The 24,616-nt window shown below is 37.0% G+C and overlaps 1 protein-coding gene across 18 annotated transcripts in view; it reads right to left on the bottom strand.

The window, feature by feature from the left end:
* map2 (microtubule-associated protein 2) overlaps positions 1–24,616 on the bottom strand; it is a 112,752-nt gene that overhangs the window by 65,924 nt on the left and 22,212 nt on the right. For all 18 annotated transcript variants that reach the window (XM_084122065.1, XM_084122077.1, XM_084122079.1 and 15 more), the window contains exon 2: positions 7,159–7,231. The gene's annotated coding sequence lies outside the window, so the exon portion shown is untranslated. The remainder of the gene's footprint in view (positions 1–7,158; positions 7,232–24,616) is intronic.

Raw genomic sequence — 24,616 nt, 5'->3', positions numbered from 1 at the left:
AGTTTTATTTACTCGCCAAAGCCAAATCATATTGGCACTTAGTGAGTGTTCATTTTGGACCCTGAATACTAGGCAGTACAGGCAGGGGAGGACAGCGAGAAGGGGGAGGATGGGCCCAGTGCTGTCTGGAAAAGATCTGTGTTAACCGCAGGCTCTGGTGTGGCCATCTCGCTTTCTTTTCAGGATGTCATTATGTGATTTTCAGAGCGAGCAGTGTCTAAATTAGCCCTGTGCCTCCCTCAAATAAACTCACTGACTACACAACTCAAAAAGAGAAAGAGAGGGGAAAAAAAGAACTGCGTTAACTTGGAGAAACTCCAAATCAAGCACATTATTCAAAAACCTGAAAAAGGCAGAAGCCAGAGTGAAAAATAGACACATGACAGCAGAGCTGCTGTATGCCTGAATGTTCAGAGCAGATCTGCATGTTTAAAGCAGGAAGAATGGCAGATGGCATAAATATGCTTCTGCTGAACTGCTATCTCACCCCAGCACTGTGGTCTATGAACACTATACGGCCAACAGACGGGCTTTATGCACTCCAGAATGTGCATTTCCATGAAACCACAATAGTTTAGAACTAAAATGGCTTGATGGCAGAGAGAAGAGTCTCTGAAGAGTTCAACAACTTTGAGGTAAAAAACTTTTTTTTTGCAGATCTATAGTGCTCATCTGCCTTTCATTTTCCTGACTGCGAGACTGAGAGGAACATCTGCCTCTGCCTCTGCCTTGGGAAAACATACATTATATTTTATTATTTAATGTATGCAATTCAAAGGATATTTTTATTCTGTAATCCAACATATTTCTAAAATAGTAAGGGTGATGAAGGATCTATATACAGTGAATGGCTTCGTAAAGAAGACTGTATGTCTATCACTCACAGTCTCATTTTCATCTGCGTTTAATTCAATATGGTGCTTAATAGACAAAAATCGGACTTATCGGTTATTACTTAACCTGCCTAATGTCTATGAAGTTGGAGGGTAGGGGTTGAAAAGAAAGAGGCATTTATGACAATCTGAAAAGCAAAGTTGTTTAGAAGAGCAAGTAATACTTAGACAAAGGATTACACTTTTTTTTATCCAGAAAAACATGCACAAGTAGACCAGGAATGTGTGCATCAAGAAAATAAATAAGTCAATTTTGATTACATGTTGACTTTAAATACCTCTTCCCTCTAGAGATAAGTCATCCAACCCACTATGAGCAAACTTTAATGTGCAAAAAGCCTAGGGCAGCCACAGAGACAAGTGTGATTCCTAGGGACACCTATTTTTAGTAAAATCTTTTTTTTTGTGGCCATTTTGTGCGAGCCATCCCGCCAAAAACAAACAAAAAACATTAACATTAACATTAGAAGACTAAAATTAAAACAGATTTTTTTTTTATGGAGCCACACTGGTAAAGACACCCTTGAAAATAGGGAACTAATTACTTTAGGACTATGGCTTAGTTATTCATGATAAGGATGAGTTTGTATTCTTAAACTTGCCTTAAAAGACCTCAGTGTCGGATATCTCAAATTGTGTCCTGTGATAATAAAGATATCATTAAGCTAGAATTAAACAGTCTATTATTTTTCCCAGAGTCAGTCATCACATTTCACTCTCTTGTAAAGATACTAATAAAAATGACAAGATCAGTTGATGGACTTTGGATTTATCTTTCATTATATAGTAATATTATCTGAGCTATGGGCTTTCCTAATATCTAATTTATGAGATAAGATGGTTGTCTCTGTTATAGCAGATGATGGCTTTGTAATAAAGCTGGAGACAGTTTTCTTCTATTAAAGAATAATTATTTGCTAACAAGCAAGGGATAAAAAACACTGCATTTCTGTGTAGAGTTGTTAATTAATCAAGAGAATGTGGGATTGTTGTTTTAAGAGGCAGATTTCCCACTAAAGACTGTTTAAACCTGCTTTAAATGGACAGACAAAGTACAGTTTACCAGGATTTATTTTTAATTTATGCTTTACCGTTCAGCTGTGATTAGAGACGAGAATTAGAGATTAGAGATTAGAAACTTTCAGAGAGGTTTGAGAGAACATTTTCAGAGAAGTTGTTTCTAAATTCATCTTTTTTTAAAGCAGCCCCACTATAGTCATTAAAGCACTGCTTTTATAACAAATTTATTTTAAAAATTAAATTATTAACAACACATTTGACAACAAATCTTGACTTTTCTGTTATGATGCATAATCTGTATAGGTTTAAAACTACATATTGTCAAAACTGACAAATAACTGAAATTGGGTCTCTTACACTATAGATTCCGTGACGGATGAGTTCGGATCAATTATGCTCAGATTCGGAGAATAGGGAGTGTGAAAACAGATTTTTTATTTTATTTTTTAACCTTTAAAGAGATAGTTAATCCAAAAATAAAAGTTCTGTCATCTTTTACACACTCCAGACCTACAGAATATTACTTTCTTTTTTTCTGCTAAACACAAAATAAGATGAAGATGAACATTGGAGCCTTTTGACTTGTACACAAAAAAATTACACTAGTGGATATATTTGAAGACCTCTGATGCAAAAGCATCTAAAACTATGTCAAAAATGAGATAATAATATTGAGTGAATGCTCTCCGCACATAGTATACGTTCATCAAATACTTTCACTTCAAACTCACAAAATCCCGGCCTCAGTCCATTCAGAAATGTTGGTACTTAGGTAGAAACCTATACATATATATAAATGATATATATATATATGTTTTTACTTTCTAAAGAAGAAAATAAAAAGTCATACTGTCCAGTCACAACTACTCAAAATTAAAGACAAGCAGCTTAGATATAATATCCCAGTATGGAATATAAGTGTGGGAATGCTGTGAAACCTTTCACACTCTAATTTCATGGAATGCACTAAATAACAAAGCATGATCACATTGCAGGACCTGGTATGACATCATATATGGAGTTCATGGAGTTCCTGACATGAGCGGAAGCTGTGACTGTAGTATCAGACTGAGAGCCTCTCTCTCTCTCTCTCTCTCTCTCTCTCTCTCTCTCTCTCTCTCTCTCTCTCTCTCTCTCTCTCTCTCTCTCTCTCAGTCAGCAGGTTGAGAACCGTGCCCTGTCTGTCTGTCTGTCTGTCTGTCTGTCTGTCTGTCTGTCTGTCTGTCTGTCTGTCTGTCTGACTGTCTGACTGTCTGACTGTCTGTCTTTCCTGCCCCTGCCAGACAGAGAAGAAGGGGGTGACCAATTCCCCCTTTTGGGCATTACATCATTGCTTTCCCTGCTGCAGTACCTCCCAATGAAAGAGTCTGTGTGCCTGCCAAGTAAACAATTCTGTCTCTTCACATGCTTCCATACCGCACTGAGAAGAGTTTAAATACATCACTACTGACATATGTCATGTCACGGCAGCATAGAAAACATGAACCCATCAGTTAACATTTGGCATCTTTCAGAACAGAAGCTCTTTTAATATTTTCTTTACGTAATGAGCATGTTTAAAGGGAAAGTTCATCCTGAAACGAAAATTCTGTCATCATTCACTCACCCTCATTTCATTCCAAACCTGTATGGATTTCATTCTTTCATAGAACAAAATTATAAATCTTTTGTGTTCCATGGAAGAAAGAAATTGACACAAGTTTGGAACAACAAGAGGGTGAATAGATTATTAGCGAATTTTTGGATTAGAGAACATTCATTTGAAATGTTCCTTTAAGAAAAGTAAAACTGCAAACAATGATGCACAAACATTTCCATTAAAAAAAACACTTTCTTCACAGGACTCATATCCAGCTGGGAATGACTGGAGGTCTAATATCTGTGCTGAAGTGAAAATACTCAACAAAAACAGTTAAAGGGGTGGTTGATTATGATTTCACTTTTCTAACTATAGTTAGTGTGTAATGTTACTGTTTGAGCATAAACAACATCTGCAAAGTTCAAAGCAAAGGAAGATATTTGCTTTTAAAGAAATCATTTTTTAAGGACTACAACAAACGGCTGGTAGGGACTACACGACATTCCTCCCGGGTTAGTGATATCACTAACCCTAAAATTTACATAAACCCCGCCCCCGGAACACGCAGTCCATGTTGAGAAGAGGAAGATTTGTTGTAGTGCAGCACATTTGTGTTTTGTGAGTCTGCTCAAGCTGTCGCGTCTTTTCACATGCAATACAGTACATAACACAAATGCAATATGCTACTCAAAGACTTGAAGATAGTTAACTCCACATCAGCAACATAAATTCGTCAACTAACCTTTCAGAAACGTCCTGTTGCATTCTACATGTTGTCACTTCTTCTTGAGTCTGTCCATCATTGTCCGACTCCAGTTTAAACATAAAAGGCAGAACAGTTTCTGATATTTTAGTGCTTGTCTGCGTAAGGTAATCGGAGCTGCTAACACACACACACACACACAAGCTTTTGAAGCTCCGCCCTCTGTGCCGGGAGCACCAGCTCATTTGCATTTAAACACAATTACACACAAAACGAACGACACGTTTTTGCTCACCCTCGAAAAGAGACAATTTTAACATGCTGTAAAAAATAATCTGTGGGTATTTTGAGCTAAAACTTCACATTCACACTCTGGGGACATCAGAGACTTATTTTACATCTGGTAAAAAAGGGGCATTATGACTCCCCTTTAATCAATCTCAAAACCTGTATTTTACTATATTTACAAATGACAACAGGCAAGAGAAAATAATGTATTACAACCGACTAACATGTGTCTCTATATCTAAGCACTCTGCGCACCAAGGTTTTTTTATTCAAACACTGACAGTTACTAATATCACTGATTAAATTATTGGTCATCTATATTTTTTGCCATTAAAAATCAATGGTATAAGTATGTGCTATGCATTCACAGAAACCTATGCATATATTAGATTAATGATAATCGAATGAACTGTACATTATTTTTTTAATATACAGTACATAATAATATTGTGCATATATAACCATAATTGCTTTTTCTTATATTTGAGACCAGGCTGTGCTTCAATGCAGTCGGTGTCACTGAGGACAGCAGTTGGTTCCTGCATCAAGCTTTCTGCCATTACAGCACTGCAGGAGAGGGATAGACAGTAGACGAAACGGTCAATGGCCTTCTGGCATGATGCATGAAGACTATAGTCACCTGTATCGTGACCTTATTCAGCACAGACACAGCGGTGTGTTGAGGGACAGAGATGAATGAATGAGAAAAGGTCACGTCGCGTATGGCACATGCTTTCTGTCATGACCACAACAGCTGAGGGGGAGAAAAGAATTGGGAAAGGAGTGGGTGATGGTGTTTAACAACAATATAAACCAAGAATTCCTTTGTCAACTTCCTTTACTCAACAATTCAGTGACGAAACTGTCTCTAGTGAGATTCTGAGATCAGCCAGCCCTACAGTATGTGTACTGCAACCCATACTGCTTGGTGGCATGACAGCATTTAATGTGCAAAGGCAGAAAAAGCACAATAAATGTAGTCTATACAACTAGTCTAGAAATATTTAAATGTCAGTCTATTTCTCACATAAAGCTAAATTGTTATTTACTGATAATCTTCCCATCTGCTACAGCACGAGAACAGCTCTGAAATGAAAGTATTATTGGCATCCAACTTGAGCAATGGTTTGAAAGCTGTTCTTGAAATGGAATATTATCAGTTACAGTATAGAAAAAAGCTACATGGAAAATTATAATTGACCGAATCCCCTAAGGAAAAAACAACAACAGACACAGCCCTATATAGATTTTAAATAAATATACATACATATATACTTACATACAATGCACATGCATACACACACGCATTCAATAAAAAATTATATGTAAATTAAAAACTAAAGTAAATAATTAGAACAGACTTTCCCAACCACTGTGCCGCAGCACTAGTGTGCCGTGACAGGTGGTCAGTTGTGCTGTGTATAAATAAATAAAAAAGAAATGCTACAAATAAGAATATATTGTCGCTGTGGGCGGAAACCTCGTATCTCTATATTTTGTCATTTTTGTTCTATAATTTTTAAATATGAATGTTATTAAAAAAAGTTGTGAAAGGAAAAACCTTGTAACTCCATTGGATCCTTAAACTATCGGTCAAACCTCACTCTATCGCCTCTATTGTGAATGAAGTTCCGCGCACAGTCTCTACTTGTTTACAATGCAACGGTAAATAGAGAACTGATGTTTGAGTAAGTACACCATTTTCTTTACTCAATAAACACTTTGTCTATAAAGGCTTGTGTTTTTTTGTATTTAAAGAGCGGAGAAGAGTATTTGCCATCTAGTTGAAGCAAATATACTGTTTTAAATATCCTGTGCATGATATAAAAGCGCTTCTTATTTATATCATGAGATTTTGACAAAATGCATTCAACAGCAAGAAAATACATTATATATATATTTGTGTGTATGTGTGTGTGTGTGTGTGTGTGTGTGTGTGTGTGTGTGTGTGTGTGTGTGTGTGTACATACATGCACACATATATAATTAGTTATAATATACATATACACACAGATGAATAGCATCTACTAGTAAATATTTTTTATTGAATTTTCAGCTAGAAGTGTAGAATATATTGATATATCACAGTATGAGTAATTGTATATCATGGTAACTGTATCATACTATAAAATACAATTGCTCATAATGTGATGTAGTATTTAAGTTACTACATCACCCACCCCTGGGGACCCACACCATCATTAAATCACTGTTATGCATCTGGACAGTCTATGGTGATGCTAATGGAGGGTGTCTAGACAGTCACCATCACGTCACCCTGACTCCAAAAAGCATGTTATCCCGACCGGCAAACACACAGACACAAAATTACGACAACACATAATACACATCTGCTTCAATGTGTCCAGCATGCTAGTTAACAGGTACACTGATTCTCAAAAACAGCAGGAAAATGCACAGGCGATACATCATCAAAGAAATTCACAAAATAATGAAAGATGCTGACAAAAGCTGAAAAAAAGGAGGAAATGTAAAAACATAGAGGAATGTGAAAATGCCGGTACTGCCCGTATCAGCCTGTCAGATTCTCACTCACCTTATGTGCCAGAGCGTTACACACAATGACGCAGCATCTCTGCAGCACAGCGAGCAGGGAGGCAGAGAACAGGAGGGAGACTGAAAGAAAAGCGAGAAAAAAGGAATAAAGAGCCTACCTGATGAGATCTGCGGCTAGGATCCTGTTCTTTAGCGTGTAGCACAGAGGAAGACGGAGAACCTCAGATGGACCTGGAGAGAGAGAGACAAAGGAGAAAGAAATGTGGCAGGTGAGCTCAAGCTGTCCGCAGAGTTTCCCTTATATCAGTCACATGACCTCGGCAGCTACAATACACGTTCCTCGTCAATGGCCAGAGACACATGTGTGAGTTTAGCATGCGCCGTTCATACTGCCACCTTCCAGCAAGTGGGAGAGTGGTATGAGCGAGGGGTAGGGCGCTGTGTGTGTGAGAGAGAAAGAGAGAGAGTGTGTGTATGTGTGGCTGAAATGATAATATAATTAACATGTAAGCAAAAGCAGAAAAAAAAAAAAATATTAATCTGTGATTGAGGAGAATGTTCTAGAACGAGCTCAGATGCTCTGAGGCTACATAAAAGGAGAGCAGATTATAAGAATGACATTGCATAAAATTAAAAAATATATCTACAATGCAGTATCTCTATATTGTAACAGTTAGTTTCTAAAAAGATTTCCCCAAACACTCCTACCGCACATTTTTCTGGGCCCTCAATCTGCTATTGTTCAGTCAAACACGTAGCCCCGCCCCAAACTCACGCAAATGATGAAGTACTCCTATGTACTTGAATGGCCTGAAGATCTCTTTAGTTTTTGTAGTGGTTAACGTGGTATTTTTTACAAATATCACATTGTAAAAAATTATTTTTGAAAGTTGTAAATAAGACAAAGATTATGTGAGCATGTTTTACAAGAAAATACTACTTCAGTCTTTCTACTTTCAAAATTTCACATTTTTAATGTTTTACTTGCAAATTCTTTGTAATTAATTGTGCAATTCACAAGCAATATCAGAGTGAAAATTGTTTCTATTTTCAGAGGACTGACTCAAAGTCCCTTTAAGACAAGTCATTTTACCTGGCGGCCATCTTTGAAACTATGACTTTACCAATTGGTGATTGGCTCTTTTCTTTAGAAAGTGGGACTTATTCCACCACATTGCGTGTTGCACTTTCTCACATTCACAGTAATTCGAGTGCACCGTATTTCTGTATATAAAGTCTTTGACTGACTGTGCAAAAACTATGGCAAATTTCCATTAGGGGAAGAACAAACTTAAAACCTTCGGAACTGTACTTGAATCGATAAGAGCCTGATTACAGTCATAAAATATCTGTTAAGGAGTTCCAGCTCAGTCCTACTGTAAGAATATTTATGACAGCATGTGCTAACCGAATTCTTAAACTATCAATGTTAGTTTAACAAAGCAATGAAATCTAACCTAATATCCATTTCATCTTCACTTCTCAGTTTTTTTTTTTGTTTTTTTTTTCAGAAGTGATCTCTTTCCCCGGTTGGCCACAACTGTCACAGACCATGAAATACCAGAGCAATGCAGACAGGAAACTTGGACTGGCAATCTGACAGTAGCTGGTGTTCATATGGCCTTGATAAAGACTCCCTTCCAACTGACTCATCCCAATGCAATAAATCCTCCAAGCAGCTCTCTGCTCTAGTGGAGGTGAATGAGGGCTTTATTGGAGCAACTTTACTCTGGACCGACCATGAACAAGTCCTATATTGGATTAGAATGATCACTGATTTAAAGTCAACTTTTTATTCAGTTGGATGGTATAATAATGCCTTTATTTTATATGAGATTTTATGGGGGGGTTTTTTTGTTTTGTTTTTGTTTTTCTTGACAGCCATGGTCACTATGAACTGTTTGTATGGAAAATAGTAGAATCATAAACAAAAAATCTCCCTCTGTGTTCCATAGAAAAAAATAACAGCATACCGATCAGTGTTATTTTAGTATTATTTATACACTATTATATTTTTTTATTAATATTGAAAATTAGCTTTTATTTTTTATATTTTCAGTTTAATTTCAGTTTTAGTATTTTTGCTTGTCATTTTTTATTATTATTATTTAATACTTAAATTTCACTCAGTTTTTTAAGTTCAAATTTTTCATGTAATATGAATATTTTATTTTATTTTTAGCTTTATTTCAATTACCAAAATTTTTTTTATAGTTTTACTTTTTGTTAACAATAACAACACAGATTTGGAAAGACATGAGGGTGAGAAAATAATGACAACATTTTCATTTTCGGTTGAGTTTTTCCTTGAAAACATTGGCTTCTTATCATTCTCCTCAGACCATCTCTCTCTCTCTCTCTCTCTCTCTCTCTCTCTCTCTCTCTCTCTCTCTCTCTCTCTCTCTCTCTCTCTCTCTCAATATGCTGATGTTTTGCTTGACCGTCATCATTAGGGCAGGAAAAAGATTTGTCTTCATTCATTTCCCCCCTTTGGCAGTTCATGCTCTCTCCCATCATCATCATCATCATCTCAACAAATGTGGGATTCTGAAGGCACTGCAGACAGGCAGAGGGGCACAAAACAAGCCTGGAGAACTCGCTTACCCTCCTAAAAACCCCACCCCAAACCTCACTATGGATGATTATCCCCCGACCGCTGAATGAATCTTATTTCATGCTTATAGCTTCCCAGGCTCTGAGGTCCGCTTATTTTCATGCACTTTCTTGGTAACATGGGCGTCTGCCTTCCTGAAATAGCGAGTCTGATGGGTTTAGCCGTGTGTGGTGTGCCAGCGCCGCATGGAGTAGGATGAGGGTGGGCACTGGTAATTTAAAAACACATATGTCTGGGCCATGCAAAGCAAGCATGTGCACTCTAGAGTCTAGACTGTCTTTTCTGCTGATTTGGTCCCTAGCAGGGGATATTTGTAGTTCACTTCACTTCAAATTCCATTCACTTGGAATGCCCTGCAATATCATCAAAGACAGAGTGTGATGACATTATGTACTCGGGTAAATAAACCTTAAAATTTTTGTGAATTTACATTTTAGTCATGTCTAAAGAACAAAGCCTTTAACTGTAAAAAGTTCCAATTGATCATTTGCAACAAAGACCTATTAGAAACTGAGGTGGAGCTGTTCTCCTTAAAGGGACAGTGCATCTAGAACTAAACGGTACCTCTTGTTTTTTTACAGAATTAAGTCAAATGGTTTATAATATAAAATATAATATAAGGGTTAATATAAAACCTCTCAAAAAAAGTGTCAAATATTTTGTCATCTCAAGAAAACAGCGCATTCATTTGCAATGCCTTGCAACATCAACAAACTCATACACTTGTCATAAAATACAGTCAATAATTGAGTCAAAAATTGTGGGCAGAAGGGAGTGGGTTGAGTTTGATGAGATATAATATTTGGGTAAATAAAACCAGTAAATAAATAAACATTATCACATAAATAAATATTAATTAAATAAATACATACATAAATATTATTTGAATAAATAAATGTTATTTAAATACAGAAATACCAACCTAAATACATAATTTACAAACTATATATTTAAATCAATATTATTTGAATAAATAAACATGAAATAAACAAATAAATAAATAAATAAGTGTTAATTGTCTGCCTTGGATGACATTGTAGGGCATTCTAAGCAAACAAATTATATTAAAAATACATTATATGAAATCATATTAAAAGGACATCTATGAAAGTGTCAACTGTCCAGCAATAATCAAACATGAAGTGTTGAACATCAAGCCATATTTCCCTTGGACTATCTCAGTCACTAAACAACAAATCTATCTCCTCCCAAGTAGGATCTAGTCATAATCTTCCCAATCAGAGTGTCCCCACAGCAGATGCTCATGTATACAGACTGAACCATGCCTTTGCTATGGTGGATCAATCCTAATTAGCCTGATGGCTATTTGAGCCCACACTTACTCCAGACTGCATCGAGGCGGACTATAGCTGCCCTAAGGTTAGGCCTCCTGTGGGGTGAGTATGAGGGGGAGAGACATCCACTAATCCAGCAAACCAGCAAACAGCAGCTGCACCCTGGATCTAATCCCCCCACCCCCCCAAATCCACAGCCTCAAGCAGTCAAAAACGAGCAAACTGTCAGGCGTCCCACCTGAGACCCGTACATGTCAGACTTATTCATTAAATCACACACTTCTGCTCAAAAAGCTGGTTTATTTGTCATCGAGTGTCGATTTAGGCCTCTCCTCTACCTCTCTTGTGAGAAACCATGTTGTCTTTGATGCCACTGTCTAATCTTACTGTGAGACAGCTGAAGGTAGAACAAGATTTCCCTGTTTGTTGTTCAAATGTTAAAGCACAAATTACAAATGCTTTTTCGGGAGTCAGAGCATGTTGTGCTTTCATGTATATCAGTCTGTTTAATCCAGGTTCGGGTGTCTCTTAACTGCATGCACTTTGTAGCACTGTGCCTAGATCTCCAAACATGAATATTTCTCTGATTTATCTCATGAATACAGGCTACGTGACATTTTATTTAAAATTTTAAACGAAATTTCCAGAAAACATCTGGCATTCCAAGCTAAAACATAATAAAATCCCAACATCTAAAATTCGTTCTGCACAATTCCGTCAATTTTCACCAAATATCAGTGCATTAGGGGTGTAACAATTCACTTGTTTTCCTGATGTATTGATTACAAATCCTGCCAATGCATATGCATCTATCTTGAAACATGGTTCTTTGAATCGTGAAACATTTGTTGCAGTCAAGAACTGAATTAAAATGCTAAAAATCGAATTAATACTTACATGCGCAAATTACTGGAGACTAGTGTGGCATTGTACGTGCTTTCATTGCGTTTTTAATATAGTAATATTTGGATTTTTTTACTGACTAAGGGTTACCTTAGTAGATATAAAATTTAATTAATACCCATTCAAATGTGTCCTAGTCTCTGCGTTGTCAATCGATGATCATGAGTAAAGTGACTTGTGAATACCTTGGCCTCTATAGACTTTGGGACTAAATGATACAGCAGTTGTATTCACATTCTAATTAAGCCTTTTGCCAAGACATTCCACCAAGTTTTCCCCCAAGCATATCTGCATCTACATTCAGTCTCCATGCATACTACCGTAATTGGTCTCGAGCAAGTGTGGATGGATGAAGAGAGAAAAAGCAAGAGATAGGCTGAGGGGTTTCACCACTGAAGCTCTTGAGAGCAGAGCCGAAAAAAGAAACAAGGCCTTAATTAACATAACAGGGCTTTCATCTGGGCCAGGCCTTTAATCAATACGTGCAGGTTAACCACACACACAATCACATAATAACTGCACAGGCACAAAGCAAACGCTCTGGCTGGCTAAAAGTCGAGAGCTTGACTGGTTCAAACACAGCGATTCACAAAGACCAAAACAAACATCATCATTCAGACAATGTCACAAACTCATAACTCATTTAATATCACAATATAAAATAACAATGTTTAATATTTTTGTTCTAAAATAAAGTTAATGTAGTGCGGTCACTAGGGATCCTACTTTTTGGTCCACCTTATAGTCACCTGGGATTAGCACTTTTCTAATGCATTGACCACCCAATATAATCCCTGTGAAGTATGGCAGGGGTTTTCAAACTTTTTGTGTGTGTGGACCACTATTTGTAATCAAGAATTTTCGCGGACCACCTCATAATACACATAATAAAATAAGCTATGTCTACACATACCTGAATTAATCCACACCTCTAAATAGGCTTACTAGCACTAAAACTATAACTGGTCATCACATCAGTATATACGGCTTGTTAAAGGAAAGTTTACTGCTCACAACGGTTGCCACATATTTTATTTATTTATTTACTCAAGCGCCCGAGGGCATAATCAGGTTCATTTGAACAACAGGCTTATTTCCATAGCAATGGCGTATGAAATCTATACAGTAGTAATAAGAACACTTGGATATAGTCAACATTTCAAAACCTTTGGTGATTTTAGGGGATTATTAATCTTCAGAGTTTTACAAGTCTTCAAAAAGTAACATTAGGCTTGAGTTTGTTCACTTAACAAGCACATCCGCAAAACATTTCAGAAACGCGAGGTCAAGAAACTAACTGGAAATTAAAATAATAACCATTCATCAGGTCTTATTCATTCCATTTAAAAAACATTTCGTTTCACATATCTGCCTCTGCCACTTTTCTCTTCAGAGAACCTGTTGCTACTCACTGATCCATGTTGTGATTCTAACGGCACTGAACTTGAACGTCACGGCCGAGCGCCAAGCCTATTTTAGTAATCACACAATAACTTGACAATTTAATTTAAATTGTATATCAATATAGGCCTACATATTCTTTTTATTTTTTTATGGGAATTTCCTGGTAAAATGAAGGTAAAAAAATATTATTTTATATTTTATTTTGCCTTTCCACGGACCACCTGCAGTACCCTCACGGACCACTAGTGGTCCGCGGACCACAGTTTGGGAATGGCCGAAGTATGGGACAGATCTGATCCACGACGTGCCTGAACTGGACACTAATTCTGTGAAGCTCTTACATGTAGAAGCACTGACAACAACATTGACCTTAATCTCTTAAAAGGGTGTGAAATAATCACCTCTCACACCCACCAACCACAGGTCACACTGCGTTACAGATACACCTGCCTTGTATGGTTTCTTTTGACTAATTGATTTACAGCAGGAGGCACTAGGACAAAGTGTGCACTTCAGAGCAAGTTTGTGACAACACAGATTCACAACCACAAAAAAAGTTTTTTGTGTAGTGACGCGTTGTGACACTCTACAGTGTGAAATCACACAAGCGACAGTCACAACAAATCAAAACAAGACTCTTGAGCAAGACAAACTCTAAGATTACTCTGGAGCAACTGATAAAGTCTGCTGTAAATTGCTTTAGATAAAAGCAGATTCTGTAAAGCAGAAAAGCAGAAAGAATATCAGTCAGCTGAATCACAGCCATGTTGACATATGGACCAAAAGCACTACGAGTGTGATATTACTTATACAACACTACCAAAAACAAGAAGATAATATTGAGTAACTTACATTTTAGACACAATATTGTTTTGTCTGTTTAAGAAAATAGCTTCAAAGTAATAGTTACAAGTCTTAAAATAGTTCCAAGTTTTAGTGTTTTAAACTAATCGCTTAAGTGAATGAACTATCGAGTCACACATAAAGACTTTTTTTTTGCTCCTGAATGATTTTCAACGATAATAGTAAAAAATGATGCAATAACCCATGACTCATTTCGTTCCTGAATGAATCAGTATGTTTCAACAAATCTCTTGAACGAATGATTCATTGACTCACTCATTAAGACGTAACGATGTAACTTGCAAGAAAACTGAACAATCCACAAGACTGACAGCCTGAAAGCAAACACATTTTATTGATTTATTTATTAAATAAATAAACAAACAAACAAATAACCAAAATAAATCAGTTACAAAAATATCTGCAGTATAATAGTAAATACATTTTTAATTTAGATAATTACTGTAGATAATTTCAAATTAAACTGGATATGATTGGGTCACGGAACATACAGCAATTTATGCAAGTAATGTAATTATACCTCACTTTTTTGATAAACATTATGCTGAAAAAAAACTGCACCTAGGCCGCTGGGACAGCTTACGATTTAACCCCGAGTTAATATTTCATGACTTCTGCCAACTGAAGTGCACTGAACATTATATTGACTGGTGAAGTAACCACTGACTGCAAACACAGCCACACTGTAACTAAAGCATTTATAAGCACTTGTCAAACAAGTGATTCTCGGCAGGGTTATATCTCGGCTCTATTAAGAGGGATAACATGATTACACACAGAGTAGTACTAGTGGCTATACGGCTAATGTACCACAGCTCTGTGATATCTCTCCCTCCCTCTTAAAAACATTCTTCTATTCCCATAAGACAACTGGATGTCCCCTTGCTGTTAGGCATTTCAACTGGAAAACAATCATGTTGTCCGCGCACAGCTGCTAAGTGAGATGGAACAGAGTGTTTTTTGAAACTGCCATATTTATAACAAAATCAGTCTTGTCAAGCTCATTCTTGTCTTGTGGTTTAGTGTCTGGAAAGAAAAAAGGTCTTACAATTTAGCTCACAGTGCCCAAATCCGATGTTATCCATGCCATTTCAAATCACGGAAATGGAAAAATGGGTCAAACACTATAGATTCCAACTGAAATCCCTGGAAAGATTATCCAGTTAGTTTTCATTCAACATTGAGGCTCAGAAATGGAATTACCCAGGCTGAATTAATTATATGATTTAATTAAAAAAAATAAAAAAAAATCACATCACTGTCTGAAAAGGCAAATCTAAAGGCAAACAAATTAGCATGTCCCCGACAGACAGACAGACAGACAGACAGACAGACAGACAGACAGACAGACAGACAGACAGACAGACAGACAGATAGATAGATAGATAGATAGATAGATAGATAGATAGATAGATAGATAGATAGATAGAACATATGACTGAACGAACGAAAGAACGAATGACAGATAGAAACGATATATAAATAGATTGACTGCCCGACAGACATACTGACAGACAGACAGGTATACCGATAGTTGGATAGTTCAAACCTATCTAGCTATGTAATGAACCTATGTGAATGTCCCATCATAGAGGGATCCTGCAGGTTCCAGTTTGGCAGCATCTTGTTAAGAGCCTTCAGTGAGTTTGTCTCTAACTGAGAGCCTCCAGGACAGCAGATGGTCAACGGTACTGCCGTCAGAAGTTATCAGCAGGTATTAGATGTCTCTTAACATCAAGACTTAAGCTTGATGTGATCAGTTAGAGATGTCCACTTTAGTTAAACACTTTCCTAATTCACAGTCACGCTAATCAACAAGGCTACTGTTCTCAGTTACCCACTTTTGTCTATTACAGGGGTTTGGGAAAAAAAGTAAATTAAGGAATAACAACAACTAACAATACATGATGTTATTCCTAAAGCACATTTAAACTCAGCTTACAGTAACCAAGGCTGTACAAAAAACATATAAAGACATTTCTGCCTTTATATTTAAAGTAACCATTTGAATTTTCACTTTACATTCCAAGGGGATCATAATTAGAGGTATAGTTGCAGGTCTGTTGCATAAAAAAGGAAAAATGTATATGACAAATTCAAAAAAGAGTTTAGTTGTGAAACAGAAGGAGTACAGCAGAACCACTGTACAATGATGACAGTGGGATTTGGGATCTACATCTCATTGCCTGGTGTCCTGCAGGAAAAAAAAAATCCAAGGAGCCAAAGGATGATGTCAGACCACATGGCAGAAATGACAAGAGAAAATATCACACAACCACAGCTCTGTGGCAGCTATGTAACATCCAGAAGGCCCGCAAGCATTACCACAACATGCTATTATTCATATGTGAGACTCATAACTGCAGTTATTAATTATAAAATAACTCTAAAAGCTCACTTTAGTTTTAACAGTGATTTATTTATAAAGCCTTAAATGGCACCATACCACATATCCAAGACTTACTAAATCAACACAGTGTGCTTGCTGTTAATTGGACTAAATTAGTTGCAGGTTAATGTGTAAATTTTTCAGTGTAACCTGTCCATTTGGAAATGGATTCCAGCCTCATGCATATTCTTTTAAACTCCATATCTGGACAGGAGATCAATCTTAGTGATGCAACATGTCTGTCTGGCAGAAGAAAGGATCGTCCATTAGAGAATTGTTCTGCATATGAATCCATTGCATTGCTATTAATATAGAACACAATACAATCCTCATCACTGCCTGACAAGAGCCAAAACGACATGTAAATGTAAATAAAATCACTTTTCAAATTGACAAATCAACAGACATACCCAATTAGTTAAAGTATGGTTAAATGTACCAGTGAATTAATATTTAATAAATCACTTATTAAACTGACAAATAAACTGACAAATTATTTAATTCATGTTTTAATTCAAATGCAGTTAAATGTAGCAGTAAAATAATACATTATTAAACAACATTTCAAACTGACAAATAAAGACATGATTAACACGGTTCAATTGAATTGATGTTTAAAATACTAGTTAAATGTAACAAAATAGTTCAATGCAACTGCTTTTCTTTGGGAGCAAACCAACTGTCAACACTGCCCTATCATTTTGCATTTGGCAGACGCTTTTATCCAAAGCAACTTACATTACATTTCAAGGTACACATTTTACATTCTTATCAATTCTTGCTTTCCCTGGGAATCAAACACATGATCTTGGTGTTGCAAGCACCAATGCTCTACTGTTTGAGCTACAGGAAAGCTATCACTGATAGTCACCCCATTGTGTCACTGATTTTTTGCTTAAAGTAATATTACTAAAATTTTAAAATTGAGCATATGATGCTTTGTCTCTACAAATCACTTTCAGAGTAAACACTCCTTAAAATGATGAAATAACCTCATGGAAGAGACGAGTTAAGTGCCTTGCTCAAGGGTACAAATGTGACACTTTAAGGATCTCCCATAGCAGGGTTTGAACCAACAAACTTTTGATCACCAGCTCAGTTTGTTAACCACTAGAATACATGAGCAAATAAATGCCTCAGAAGCAAATATGCAAATGCACTGCAATTTGAGTGAGACACACAGAGTCACTCATGTGAGAGCAAACAGAACCAAAAACTACTGGTGGAGACCTGGCAGGTCAAAGGTCAACAGGCATCAGCTATAAACCTGTCTATTCAGCACAAGCACATATAAATATGATCTTACACTTTTCTATGAGAAAGAGATAGAGAACGAAGAGAAGATCTCGCTAGAGTAATTTAGTCTGCTCATGCCAAGGCGTCAAAATAAGCTCCAAGTTCCTATTTCCTGTCTCTCTCTCTCTCTCTCTCTCTCACTCACACTTTCTCTCCATCTCAGACTTTTATTCTCTGTCTCCGTTCTGCTTTGTGAAGAGCACAGGAAATTCCTCTCAAGTGAAATACTCATCCCATGGGCAGAATCAGTGCAGAGACTTATACATACTGTATGAGGGCGGGAGACTGCAGAGAGGGGCATTTTTTGAAAGAGAGGAAGCTGAACCCTGTTGGAAAATCCAAATTAAACTGGTAACTGTGTTTTGGAACAAGCTAGATAGCGACCATGTTCCAAAAACCAAGTTGACCATTTTAAGCTGGTTTGTTGCTGGTCTAAGATAGTCTAACAGCTAATTACTATCTTAGATCAATGAGAAATCAGCTACCAAAACACATAGCTACCAAGATGGATTTTCATGATGACAAAAAATCAGGAAAGCTGAGGAAGAGGAAAAAAATATTGCCTTATAGAGATATAGTCAATTCTGTCATCATTTACTAACCCTCAAGTTGTTCCAAACCTGTATGAATTTCTTTCTTCTGCTGAACACAAAAGAAGATATTTTGAGGAATGTCGGAAGAAAGAAATTTATAAAGGTTTGTAAATGAAGACAGACTTTTTGGGTCAACTATCCCTTTAATATAGATGTAAATGTGTGTAGACACAGATGAAGCTGGTTTCTGATATATTACCATACTGAAATAAATATTTTAATGATTCAAACCTGTACGGCTTTCTTCTGAGGAATATAAAAGATGGGATTTTGAAGAATACGAGTAACCAAACCATTTTGGTTACCATTGACCTCCATTGTATGGACAAAATAGACACTTCTCATTTTAGAATCTTTGGTTTGGGATGATATGCGTAAATGACAGAATTTTCATTTTTGGTTGAACTATCCCTTTAAGATGGTGTAAATAAATGTGCTTGTCTTCGCTCATTTAACCTGGTCTCTCAGCTTGGTCAAGACCAGCTAACTAGCTTCGAAGCTATGTTTTTCATCAGGGAGGTTTTCTCCTGAGGCCATTAGTTGCTTTCAAGGCGTTCGAGCAGAATGGAAAAAGTGGCGAACCTCATTATGGCCTCTGTGGCCAGTGCAGCGCTCACCCTGCCCACATCACTGAACTCCTGGGTGCGGCCGGCAGCGCTGCCCAGTTGGCCCGACCTGCAACTGCACACAACAACTAACATAACAGGACATTCCCTTTGATTAGCTCCACAAAGAGATCCCACTTTTACACCCACACAATAACTGCAATTTAACACCAAAAAGCCCCATTTTGGCTTTAAGAGCTGTTCAAAGAACTAAAATGAGACATTAGCTCTGTTCTAAAACCTAGTGAACTGCCTTACTGTCTACTGTCTGGGTAGCTATCTTAACTAACGTCTTAACTAAAAAAGGAACCTCATGAGCGACTTATTTAGAACACTTTATATGCACTGTACAGTACATCACACACTACAAAAATACTGCTACTCACCACAAGAGAGACACAACAGGGTTTGATATTAGCATGTTGCTAAGCTAACAATAAAAAACACCACACAAATACTGTGTGAAAAACTAAATTTTTGATCAGACTGAACTACTTTTATATTAAATATACTGTGGTTACCAAGCATGCGTTCTGGCTGGTTGAGTTCTGACCAGTTTTGGGTCCAAATACTTGCATAGACTGCTTAGTGTGTTATTTGAATATACTTATAGTTATAAATACTCTTTCCTATGTAATTTCTCTTTCACATTTCTCTCACTTTGCTCCCATTTAATGAAGGATTCAGAGACGTAAAAAGATCTGCCCTCTCCTCTTGAGGGACCTGGAGTACTTCAAAGACACACCACAGGCAATGTCCTTCAACTCTGCAAACTGCATCCATAATGAACGTGTCTTCCCAACACTTGTCAAATGGCACTGCAATATTTACTTGACTCATCTTTCGCACTTACTGTTTGCAAACAAAACTTGTCTTTTCAACTCACCAGATTGCCAGTGCTTCACACCGACGACATTCCCAGGCGTCAGATTGAGAATAATCTCGCCCTTAAACTTGATGGGAAATTATGAGTTCACAGCCTGGCTGGAAATAGCTGGGTAAATTGCACATATAAGATTTTTCCCTGTTGGACAATCCTGTTATCATATACCCTACCATGTTCCAAACTGGTAGCTGGAACATGGTAGGGGGTATATGATTTCTAGTCTAAGATGGTCATAAAACAGTTCAAGCTGGTCATTTTTTACAAAAACAGCCTGACCAGCTGGTGTGTTGCTTGTATAGCATGGTCTACCAGCTTGCATCAGGCAATGGCCACCCTACACTCTTAAAAATAAAGGTTCGAACAAAAGGGTGTTTTCGCAGTGATGCCATATAGCAGTGGTTTCCAAACTTTTTAGAGGTACCCCGTCATCAAGTCATTCATTCATTCAGTAACGAAGCAAGTGGCTGTATTTATGAATTGGTCATTGAATCATTGACTCTCCCGATTTGTTCAAAGCCACATATTTGTTTACTATCGTAACACCACTGTGTTGCTTGGCAGTTCTGCAGTGGCTTTCATTGGAACTATTATTTAGTTGCAAAATAGAGCAAACAATACTGACAATACTGTGAACTCTTGTATAAAATGAATGTCACATTTGCAATTGTGTGGATATTTGGGAAAAATTGCATTCTTGCTTGTATAACATTATCAACATTAAAAAGAAGAACTTCCCCCCTTCTATGTAAAGCGCTTTGAGTGCCAAGAAAAGCGCTATACAAATGTAATGAATTATTTATTACCTCAGTTTGGGAACCACTGCCATAGAGGAACCTTTCTGGTTTTCCCAAAGAAACTTTCAATGAACAGTTATTGTGTGAAATCTGAAGCTTTTACTACTATAAAGATCCTTTTGTACAATGGAAATGTTCCATGGATGCTTCCATGGAGATTCTTCATGGAACCATAGATGCCAATAAAAAACCTTTACTTTTAAGAGTGCAGGACACCTAATGACCAGCTTGGAACAGCTAGAATCCAGCTACCATGTTTTGAGAAAAAATTTGGCTTTTTTGTCTATGATGTATGTTCTGTACTGAAGGACCCTCAGTCACAAAGCAGGAAATGTGACCCAGACCCAGCCCATCCCAAACCCCCCAGCTCCAATCCAACAGAAAACACAGAGATCGGACACCAGATGGCCAAATCATGTTTAATTGCTGTACAATAATTTTCACTACAGCAATTAATTAATGAGTGTTAGAAACAGTGTTAAGGCATTACAAGTAATCTGAGTTATGTAATCAGAATACTTTTTTCAAGTAACTAGTAAACTAATGCATTCATTTAAAATTTACAACAAAATATCCAAGTTACTTTTTCAAATAAGTAACACAAGTTACGTTGTTTTCCCATTTATTAACTAACACCTCATCTGTCCCCATGTTGAGAGAAGTAAGGAGTAAGGTGCAGAGGTGTTGTGTGCGCTGTGTAAACAATGTGAGCATGTATTTAGACATCTCACTCAAAAATAACTTTTTTTGATATTAAAAAGCAAACAGCCCAGCCCAGCCCAGCCCAGCTGTTTGTAACACATTACTTTCCATATAAAGTAAACCAATTAGTTACTTTTTTAGGGAATAAAGCAATATTGTAATGCATTTAAAAGTAACTTTTCCCAACGCTAGTTAGGAGTATATTGCAAATTATTTTCAATAGTTTAACAGCCATGTCAACAAACACCAGTAGACAAGGGTCCTTTCAGCAGGGTCTGTTTTCCTCTCGTAAACAGCCGTGCTTCTCTACTAAATGGGCTTCCACCCCCAGCTCCTCTCATATCCTCCTCACATATGCACTCCCCCACCGAGAATGAGAAGGAGGCTGTGAAAGGATTACAAGAGAGGGGGTGAATTTAAAAAGATGTGACTGAAAGAGAAACAAGAAGAAAGGAAGAGCGACATTGAAGACAGAATTATTTAAGATGGCAGTCCAGCACAATGACAGTGTGGGGCGTATGTAAAGAAGCAAAGGTTAAAGTTCAACTTGATGGTGTCCTTCTGCTGGGGAAAATATAACAAAAGGAGGATTCCACTCTTTTTACCTGTTTTTATTTTAGTTTAATTCTCTGTCTATACCTCATAACCTTCTGTCAAGTGTAAATTTAATCACATATCTGCTGATCTACTCTCACAATAGGAGGTTTTCGAATGTATGCCATAGTAGAACCATTTAGGGTTCTCAAAAGAATCTTTCAGTGAACAGATCTTATACAGGACCATTTTTAGTGTGAACAACATCTGAATTATCTAAAGAACATTTTTGTGCAATGGAAAGGTTCCATGGACGTTAAAGGTTCTTCATGAAAACTTAGATGCCAAAAAAAAGAACTTTTATTGTTAAGAGCGAATGCAACAGTAATAAGCTATCAACTAATTTGATCACATACCACCATCTTAGAAACAAAATCATTACGTTACACGAGAGGGGTTTAGATCAGATGTAACGGCTCCATGAGATAGTTCAGCAAAAAACACTAATCAGCAGTCTGTGAATGAGTTTAAGGATCCCTCCCCATGTTGTAAATCATCCCCACTTTCACATGCCCAAAAAAGAAAAAGAAAAAAGCCCCATGAGATCATTATCGTAACAGCCCCAGAAACGCATCTGGCGAGAGGGGATTTCACTAGCCATAGTTCACTCCTGACAGAGGAAGTCTTAGACTCCAGCTGTAGATCCGGAGAGGTGATGAAAACAGATTAAATCAGTTACCACTATGCAAGTGAAATAAAATTGACTACTGCTGACTCTTCTTAAGCAATTGTTTCATTCATTATACTCAGACAAATTCAAGTGTTACAGCAGCTAAAAAATGGAATGTAATTCACACAACATATGAAAATAGATCAAATGTCTAAAGTTTAAAACTGAAAATGACAATATACACTATAGTTCAAAAACATTTTTTTTAATTAATACTTTTATTTTTGCAAGAATGCATTAAATTGACAATAGTAATACTTAAAATTGACTAATAGTAATACACTAAAGGCTAAGTTTTACAGGAATAAAATATATTTAAAACAACCAATAATTGTATTAATATTTCATAATATTACAGTTTTTACTGTATTTTTGCATCAACCTTTAACAGTACGGAACTTCAATAAGTGATAATTTAGGAAAAAAGTCAAAAAAAAGAGTCTGCAACCTAAGCTACTGCATTAACATAAAGGTCAATAGGTTAAACTAGGATGCAACATGGTGTAACATGCGAGGGGTTTTCATGATGGCTGAGAACCATGAAAACCATGAAAACATGAGTGAGTCTTTGGAGCTTCTCATCAGCTGTGTTTACATGGTCATTGATGATTCCTGAATGTATTGTTTACATGAATGTAATTTCAACATAATATTCTTCTAATTCAGACGCCGAAGAAGGCAATCACATGAGCACCATGTGGATGCTACAGGACCTTCCCAGGGGAACCTAAAACTATAGATCCACAAGTACCTTCACTATCAATGATCCATGTCTGATATATTTGTTTAAGAGCTAATTAATGGATATAAATGACGGATCCTGACAAACAATCAGATTAATGAAGCATGCTGTAAATACTGCACTCGCATAAACAATCGCATGAACGAGATTCTGACGGACTCGTAAGAGGGGGTTTCTGTCTGCCAGAATGAATCACTTCATTCTCACGCAACCTCAAAACTTCTCTACAATTGTGCTTCTCTTGATTCCAGACCATTCACAGGGGTATTGAACCGCGTTTGCTCGTAGAAAGAACCTAAACATTACCACATTGCTGTGATGAGGCTCTGTTTCTGCAATCACTGCCGAACCAGGGTCTTTGAACCTCTGAGCGTTAACCAGGCCAAAAAGAGGGGCTGAGGAAGAGCCCAAAGCCATAGTGGAGTTAGGCGTGAGACATTGAAGAGTAGATGGATATTTCACAGCTTTTTATAAGCTACAGCATAAACATGTCAAGCAATTACAGCCTGCCAAGCTAATGAAGTCTCCTCTCGCTAACAAGCAGGCAGCCAATGATGCTTCATCTTCTGAGATCATTAGCATATGTCAAAACATTCCTCGAACGGATCTCACATTATGAATTACTCAGCGAGGTGACACTATCAGGACTAAATACTGCTTTGGTCGAGTTGCTATCTCAGCTATGTTTGCACACTTGTTTGGCTTTCTTTGGGAAAAAAAAAAATATTTAAAATAATTTTTCTGCTGTTTATGTCCAAGTGATATGTGTAGATGGTTGATAAAGGTAGTGAGAAATTAATCCACACCACTTTAAAACACTGAACAATGTATGCAATGCCTATGTAAAAAGGATAGTTCACCAAAAAAATGAAAATTCTGTCATTAATTACTCACCCTCATGTCATTTCAAACCCGTAAGACCTTCATTCATCTTCAGAACACAAATGAAGATCTTTTTTTGATGAAATCTGAGAGCTTTCTGTCCCTCCATTGGCAGATACACAACTGACACTTTGACGATTCAAAAAGTTCATAAAGAAATCGTAAAACTAATCCATATGAATTGAGCGGTTTATTTTCTGAAGAGACTCGACCGCTTGATTGATGTGCTTTTATTCACATATAAACACTGATCAGCGAACATAAACAGAAGCTCAACCGAACTTGCTTGATGCGCAAGAACAAACCTATTGCGGTTGATGAGTGTTGGTGAATGTTTATATGTGAATGAAAGCCTAAATTCAATCTGTTCATCATATAAATCA

The sequence above is a fragment of the Abramis brama genome, assembly GCF_963993115.1.
Source record: "Abramis brama genome assembly, chromosome: 8".
NCBI lineage: Eukaryota > Metazoa > Chordata > Actinopteri > Cypriniformes > Leuciscidae > Abramis > Abramis brama.
This window is presented reverse-complemented; position numbering and strand designations above follow the sequence as displayed.